The sequence below is a fragment of the Prionailurus bengalensis genome, chromosome B1, assembly GCF_016509475.1.
Source record: "Prionailurus bengalensis isolate Pbe53 chromosome B1, Fcat_Pben_1.1_paternal_pri, whole genome shotgun sequence".
Taxonomy (NCBI): domain Eukaryota; kingdom Metazoa; phylum Chordata; class Mammalia; order Carnivora; family Felidae; genus Prionailurus; species Prionailurus bengalensis.
This window is the reverse complement of record NC_057344.1, coordinates 98904221-98912164: the sequence shown is the minus strand read 5'-3', so window position 1 is coordinate 98912164 and position 7944 is coordinate 98904221. Positions and strand designations below refer to the sequence as shown.

The 7944-nt window shown below is 35.6% G+C and overlaps 1 pseudogene; it reads right to left on the bottom strand.

Moving 5' to 3' along the window:
* Window positions 1-6086: 6086 nt before the first annotated feature.
* LOC122469027 lies at window positions 6087-6422 on the bottom strand (annotated as a pseudogene).
* Between the last annotated feature and the right edge of the window lie 1522 nt (window positions 6423-7944).

Genomic DNA, 7944 nt, shown 5'->3' with positions numbered 1-7944 from the left:
ACAAGCATGTGCATTAAGTCAGGTCTTTAAAGGACAGATTTCACATGTGGGAAACATAAGTGAGAGCATTATGTGTTTCACTGTGTGGTAACCCCTTATCCTCCTTCATTTGGTTGACCTGTATCTTTGCACTGTGGGTGTCCAATATTGTTCTCTAGGTGGGAGTGATAGGAAGAAAGGAAGGCAGGCAATGTGTTAACCAGGCAGCAACCTGTACCAACACAGAGGAAATGGGGATGGTGAAGCTCTTACCATAACCTGGAGTATAAGTATGCACTGCTCAGGTTGACAGAATTGCACAGTGAGGAACAAGAAATAACAAGTTGAAGATTTAAAAACATTGAAGGCAGAAGTGATAAACAAGAAAACAAGCTTGAAATGGTTTTGAAACTGGAGAATGACCAATTGTCTTCTGTTTTTTATTTGCTGGTTTTTGTTCGTTTGTTTGTTTTTTCAATTTTTCCTTTAGGCAGACAGGAGAATGGTGTGGATACCTTGGGGGCCAACTGTCCTCCCTACTCTCACCTTTCTGTTGACACTCATCTGAGAACAACTTACCAGTTCTCTATTTTAGTAAGAGGTGAGTTGATATGTTTATGTTATATGATCTGGCCTTGATTTAAGTTTTTGGCTATAATTTCAAGCCTGATGATGCAGGGGTTTCCATAATTAAGGTACCAATGATCACCATACCCAGGATAAGTGAGCCCTCTCTTTTTCTTAAAAGATTCTTCTCTTGTCTTCTAAAATTTGTAAAATTCCCCTTGGCAATCTCCTGGACTCTTTTGTCATTCTACAATATTTGGCTAAGGGACCTTATCCATGTTCACTATATACGTTCTTTTGACATTCAGATTTGTGTAGAAACGAAATCCTTGATCACCCTACTTGAAAATTTTATGAGAATCTCAACCTTAAATTTTGATTAACTCAGTTTTTTTTTGTGTGTAACTCAATTTTTTTATCAGTCATCCCACAACTGGGCCAGATCAAAAAAGAAAGATGTGTGTTTTCATCTGACCTTGAACCATCAGCAAGAGACCTTGGTACCAGGAAGCCCGAATTTTGCTTGTGCTGAAGAGCTCTATGGTGAACAGCTTATGTAGACATGTATGGTTATTCTGTCTATGTCACCAGCCCCAACTGTTGAACTCCCCCTACCCTTAGGCTCCATAAAAACCAGATACTATAAAATTTACTATTACTGCTAAACAATGTTGACAGACTAGAAATCATTTGTTCCATAGTTTCATGGTTTGGACAAGAGTCAAGCATGCAATCAGTTCAGGCCAGCTGACACACATACTTTGCAAGTACGAATAAAACTTAGAATATACATAATATTTTATAAAATGCTTCTATACATTGGAAAACTTTAATTTCACATTGACAAGAGGAAAGTACTACATATTCTGTTATGATATAGAAGTGGATGTCAAACTCAGAAATATTATGACTTACTCTGAAGCAAATAGCAAACAGGAACATTGGGAATCAGACACGTATCTTTAGATGTTAAGTCCAGGTTTATTTTTTTTTCTATTTCACCAAAACTGGCACCCACATATTCTACTTTCTTCAGATTTCCCTGAAATGCCTTTAAAATATTTGGTAAAATAGCACAGTTTACTATTATCTACATTTATATATCCTATTCATTTTCATTTTTCTAGCTCCAGTACCCTGTGATAATGTACCCTATAAAGTCTCAAAATTGTATATATTCCCTATTTCATTCCTCTTTATATAAAATGTAAACAATAAATTTCAGTCCATCTATCAATTCATGATCTTTACACCTCCCCAGGCTTATTAGCATACATTTTTTTGTTACTCCCTTGAAGAACAACTTTGGGGAGTGGAAGGAATATGAAGTTGTCTTAACTAATAATTTCCATCTCAGAGAATGGATATACTACATTGGGGAACACAGATTCACCAGACTTATAATGCTTTGCAAAAAAATACTTGCAGTGAGTGAATGTGTAGGTGTGTGTGTTTTCAATAATTTTATTGATTTCTATTACTCTAGTCTTCTGCTACCAAGCAGATGCCTCTTTGCAAATCTTTACACTTAAACAGCTTCATAAGTTCTTCTCTGATTAATTATCTTCAAAGAATCAATACTGAATCTTTGCATCTAATTTAATTTAGCCACAATTTATTTTCCTCTTTTTTTGGCTTAGCGAGATGGTAGAACTGAAAGCTATTTTGTTTACCTGTTTGCTTTGAATAAAACATTCAATGTCACCAACTAAAAGAAATAGCATAAGATTTAGAATTAGAAACCATGGGTTTCAGTCTTTCTTTTTATTTTATTTTTTATCCATTTATCCATTCATTCCTTTATATAAAATGTGCAAAATGAATGATTCATTTGACTGAATTATTTGAAGGAAGAAATTATGTTGTGGAAGCAGAATGTTTCTTTTTAATTAAATTACACCACTAACCTTTAGTTGCTTTGTTTAGTTGCCAAAGTTTTTCTTCTTGAACAAAATACAGTATCACCATTTGAAGATGGTGTAAACATGATAAAATACTCCATTTATCTCCTTCTATCTGATAACCAACTGAAAAGATAGTAAGGAAATCCAAAAGCCATAATCTCTAATTATAAAGAAAATAGGAGAAAGGACATCAATAAATGTGAGACTTGCACAAATTTCTGGAAATATATACATATATATTTATATATCATATATATATATCATATATATATGTACATATATATATGATATATATATATATATATATATCAGATGGACGAGTGGTTAATGGACAAAATACAAAAGTAGAAAAATAGTCTTGATTATGCACAAAGGAAAAAATAGTCAAATGTGATGTTATCTGCCAAGAGTCTGATAACTCAAAGACAGTGGGTATAATTTGCATATTGAAAGAGTAGAACTGAAAAGGAGTATAAATAAAAAAGCCTAGCCTTAGCATCTTTATCACCATAGTTTTTTAATTTCTTGCTATTTATCTAGGAAATACCTTGGTGTGTTCTTTCATAAAGAGAGTGAATAAATCATCTTGGGATAACAAAGGCAGATATTGAGAATGCTAGTACCTCAGGATAAAGCCTTCTCACTTAGAAATTCCAAATGATATTCAACCAGTCCTATATTCATACATTATTTCCTGGTAGTTTTCTTCTCTTTTTCTTAAATACAAATACAAATCCAGAAATTAGCAGGCATTTGAAAAAAAAACAACAAAAAACTTGCAATATGACTGCTTACCCATGAGAAAAAATTTGACACCAGAAGAAATATATAATTTCAGAAACAGAAGGGAAACAAATCCTCAAGAAGCTACAGACTAGAATTCCTTTTTAAAATTATTGAAGTATAATTAACATACAGTGCTATATTTGTTTCAGATGTATAATATAGTCATTCAACAGTTTTGTGTATTACTTAGTGTTCATTCCGATAAGTGTCTCTTAATCCCGTATAACTATTTCACCCATCTCTTCACCTACCTCCCCTCTGGCAACTATCATCTTGTTCTCTGTATTTAAGAGTCTGTTTTTCTGTTTGTTTCTCTCTTTCCTTTATTTTTAACTTTTTTTGTTTCTTAAATTCCATGAAATCATATGGCATTTGTCTCTCTGTAACTTATTTCACTTAGCATTGTACCTTCTATCCACATTGTGACAAATGGCAATTTCTCATTCTTTTTTTACTGCTGAATAATATTCTAGTACCTAATCTATCTATCTTCTTTATCCAGTCACCTATGGAGGGCACTTGGGTTGCTTCCATATTTTGACTATTATAAATAATGCTATAATAGACATAGGGGTACACATATCTTTTTTGAATTCACATTTTCATTTTCTTTGGGTAAATACCCAGTAGTGGAATTACTGGATCATGTTAACTCTATTTTTAATTTTTTGAGAAACTTCCAGACTGTTTTCCACAATGGCTACACCAATTTGTATTCCCATTCATTGCATCAGCAGTGCATGAGAGTTCCTTTTTCCCTGTTGATTAGTGAGATCTTTTCATGTGTCTGTTGACTATTTGAATGTCCTCTTTGGAAAAAAATGTGTATTCAGGTCCTCTGCCCATTTTCAATCAGATTATTTGGACTTTTGGTGTTCAGTTATATAAGTTCTTTATATATTGTGGTTATTAACCCCTTATCAGGTATAATATTTACAAATATGTCCTCCCATTTAGTAGGTTGCCTTGTTTTGTTGATGGCCTCCTTCTCTGTGCACATGCAAAAGAATAAAACTGGATCACTCGTTTATACCATACACAAAAATAAACTCTAAGTAGATTAAAGACATGAATGTGAAACCTAAAATCATAAAACTCTTAGAAGAAAGCATAAACAGTAATTTCTTTGACACCACTTGTAGAAGCATCTTGTGGTGTGGAAGCACTTGTGGAAGATATATCTCCTCAGCAAGGGAAACAAAAGCAAATTACCCTGTTGGGATTACACCAAAATGAAATATTCCCAACATGTTATTATATTTTTATATTAAATAAGTGGTTACCCTAGGGTATACAACAGACATTTACAACTACTTCAAGTCCACTTATAAATAACACTATTCTACTCCACAGCTAGTGCAAGTACCTTATAACTGAGTATTCTCTATTCTTCTATCCAAATCTTATAGTGTGCTGTCATTCATTTCACATATCCATAAGCTATAATCATCAAATACATTATTTCTATATATTGAATTATTATTACATTCAAAATAAGAAAAAGAAAAGCTTTTTATTTGCCTTCATTTATTCCTTCTTCAACATTGTTCCTTTATTTATGTTTATCCAAGTTTCTGACTTATAGTTTTCTTTCTCTCTGAAGAACTTCTAATGTTTTCTGCAAGGCAATTTTACTAGTGACAAGTTCACTCAGTTTTGTTTGTCTGAGAAAGTCATTATTTAACCTTCACTTCTGAAGGATAATTTGGTAGATTCAGAATACTAGGTTGGTGACTTTTATTTATTAACATTTTATATTTAAATTTTTTTTTCTTTCAACATTTATTTATTTTTGGGACAGAGAGAGACAGAGCATGAACGGGGGAGGGGCAGAGAGAGAGGGAGACACAGAATCGGAAACAGGCTCCAGGCTCTGAGCCATCAGCCCAGAGCCTGACGCGGGGCTCGAACTCACCGACCGCGAGATCGTGACCTGGCTGAAGTCGGACGCTTAACCGACTGCGCCACCCAGGCGCCCCAACATTTTATATTTAATACGTGAAATATTTCACCCCATTTTGTTTCCTTGCATAGTTTCTGAATTCCAATGTGATTCTTATTTTTTTAATTTATTTTATTTATTTTAAGGTAGGGGGAGAGGAGCAGAGCAGGAGAGGGAGGGAATCCCAAGCAGGCTCTGTGCTGTCAGCATGGGAACCCCATGCAGGGCTCAATGTCATTAGTTCATGAGATCGTAGTTGGCGCCGAAATTCAAGAGTCAGACACTTAACCAACTGAACCACCCAGGCATTCCATAATGGAATTCTTTCCCTCTTCTATAGTTAAAGTTTACCCTTACCCACTCTCCCCCTACCACATCTTTCAAGACTTTCTCTTTGGCTTTGATTTTCTGCAATTTAAACTATGATATAGCTAGGTTTAGTTGTTTTCTGTTTGTTTGTTTGTTTGGCATTTATCCTGTGTATTCTGAGTTTCCTGGATCTGTAGTTAAAGTCTCTTACTAATTTTTTAAAATTCTCAAACATTATTATTTCAAGTATTCCTTCTATTTCTTTTTCTCTTTCTGATATTCTCTTTCTGTTATAGTTAAACCTTTCATAATTGCCCACAGTTCGTGGATATTCTGTTTATTTTTTTTTTCCTTTGAGGTTTCATTTGGGAAGATTCTGTTGATATATCTGTGGCAAGCTCAGTGATTTAGCTGTGCCCAGTCTACTGATGAACCATCAAAGAATGTTTCTGAATTTTAACATCGTTTTTTTTTTTTTTTTAGTTTGGATACTATTAGTTTATTATGAAAGAGAGACATGGAAATTATTGACATGAAAGATTTCACAACTTCACTGGAACAGACAGCTTCACTCGATACCATTTCAATAATGATTTATTTCAGTCTACATACTTCCTGAGAATGTCACCATCTCTAAATAAGAATTCTTGTCACCTAGAACTACTTTGGTGCCTCCATATTCTGGGAGAAGAATTTTATCTCCAACTTTCATGCTAACTGGTTAACTCTCTCCACCCTTTCCTTTATTTTTAAAATTTTTTTCCACCCTTTCCTTTAGAGCCCAATCCAACAGCTTCTTCTGTTGCTTGCAATACCTTTCCTTGAGATTCTTCTGGAAGCATGATGCCTCCTTTGGTTACAGTTTTGGCTGCACTCCTTTTAACTAAAATTCAGGCGAAGAGGGAAAGAAACTTTCTACATGCCAATCTTACCATCACTCCAACTTGCTGCCATTGGTACTTTGCTCCTGAGCTCCTGCCACCCACCTGCAAGAAAACCCGCAGTCTGATCCTCAGGGGCACTTCCTTTGTATTCTTTCTTAGAATTCCCATCCCTTTGTTTTTATTTCTCATCTGTTTTTGCATGTCACCCATTTTTTCCATTAGAATTCTTAGCATTATTAAACATAGATATTTTAAATTTCTGATCTGGTTATCCCAACATCCTTGCCATAGATGAGTCTGGTTCTGATAGCTACATTGTCGCTTCAGAGTGTGTGTTTTGCTTTTTTACCATGCCTTATATCTTTTTGTTGAAAGCCAGACATGATATATTGGGAGTAAAGAACTAAGGTAAATACGCCTAATGTGTGATGTTTTGTGTTTTTCTGGCGAGGAGTTAGGCTATGTTTGCTGGTTGCTGTAGCTAGAGCGTCAGAAGCTACAATTTTCTCTAGTATTCTTTTTTGTCTCCACTGTTGTCTTTTGGCTTTCCTATAGAGTCCTAAAATAGGGCCTGAGGGTAATTTTAGCTATAATCTCCTATTAGTAAATACGAGCCTTATTGATGCAAAGAACGAGTGTGGGGGAAGCATCCTACACTCTGATGATTAGGTCTTAGTGTTCTAGTGAGCTTGAGTTGAAAATCTTTCTTCTTTGGGGCGCCTGGGTGGCTCAGTCGGTTAAGCGGCTGACTTCAGCTCAGGTCACGATCTCGCGGTCCGTGAGTTCGAGCCCCGCGTCCGGCTCTGTGCTGACAGCTCGGAGCCTGGAGCCTGTTTTGGATTCTGTGTCTCCCTCTCTCTGACCCTCCCCCATTCATTCTCTGTCTCTGTCTCAAAAATAAATAAACGTTAAAAAAATTAAAAAAAAGAAAATCTTTCTTCTTTCACATTAAAGCTAGGGTAGGCTGGAATTCTCTTTCCTCCAGGTTGGTTAGGCACTGGTTAAACCTTAGTTGGTAAGGTTGTGGTAAAATAGTTTCTCTTGAGTACAGGCCTAATTAATGAAAACAGAAAGCTCTAGCCTTATTTTGAAATGGTTACTTTCCCCCCTCTCCTTGCTTTAAGTGCAAAGGGATTTTCTCAGATCTTCACAGTGAGAAACAGGTAGGATGCCTGGAAGTAAAACTTAGGAAACTGTAGAGGACCACAAATGAAGCTCCTTTGGATCTAATCCACAGTAAGCCTCCAGCAATTTGTCAATTACAGTGTAATGTGTTTCTGCTGATACTACCTTCAGCTTTAGGCTTCTGATCCCAGGCTCTTTTTCCTCCCCATAAGCTGTGATTCTCTGCATCTGTCTCTCTGGTGTCCAGGATATTTACCCTACGAGCTCAATTCTCTCATCTAAGAAGAGTTGTTGATTTTCAGTTTGTTCACATTTGTTCTTGTTGTGAGGATGGGAGTAATGACTTCCTTTTTTTTTTTTTGAGAGAGAGAGAGCTAGAACAGCAGAAAGGCATAGAGAGAGTGGGAGAGAGAGAGAGAGAGAGAGAGAGAGAGAGAGAGAGAATATC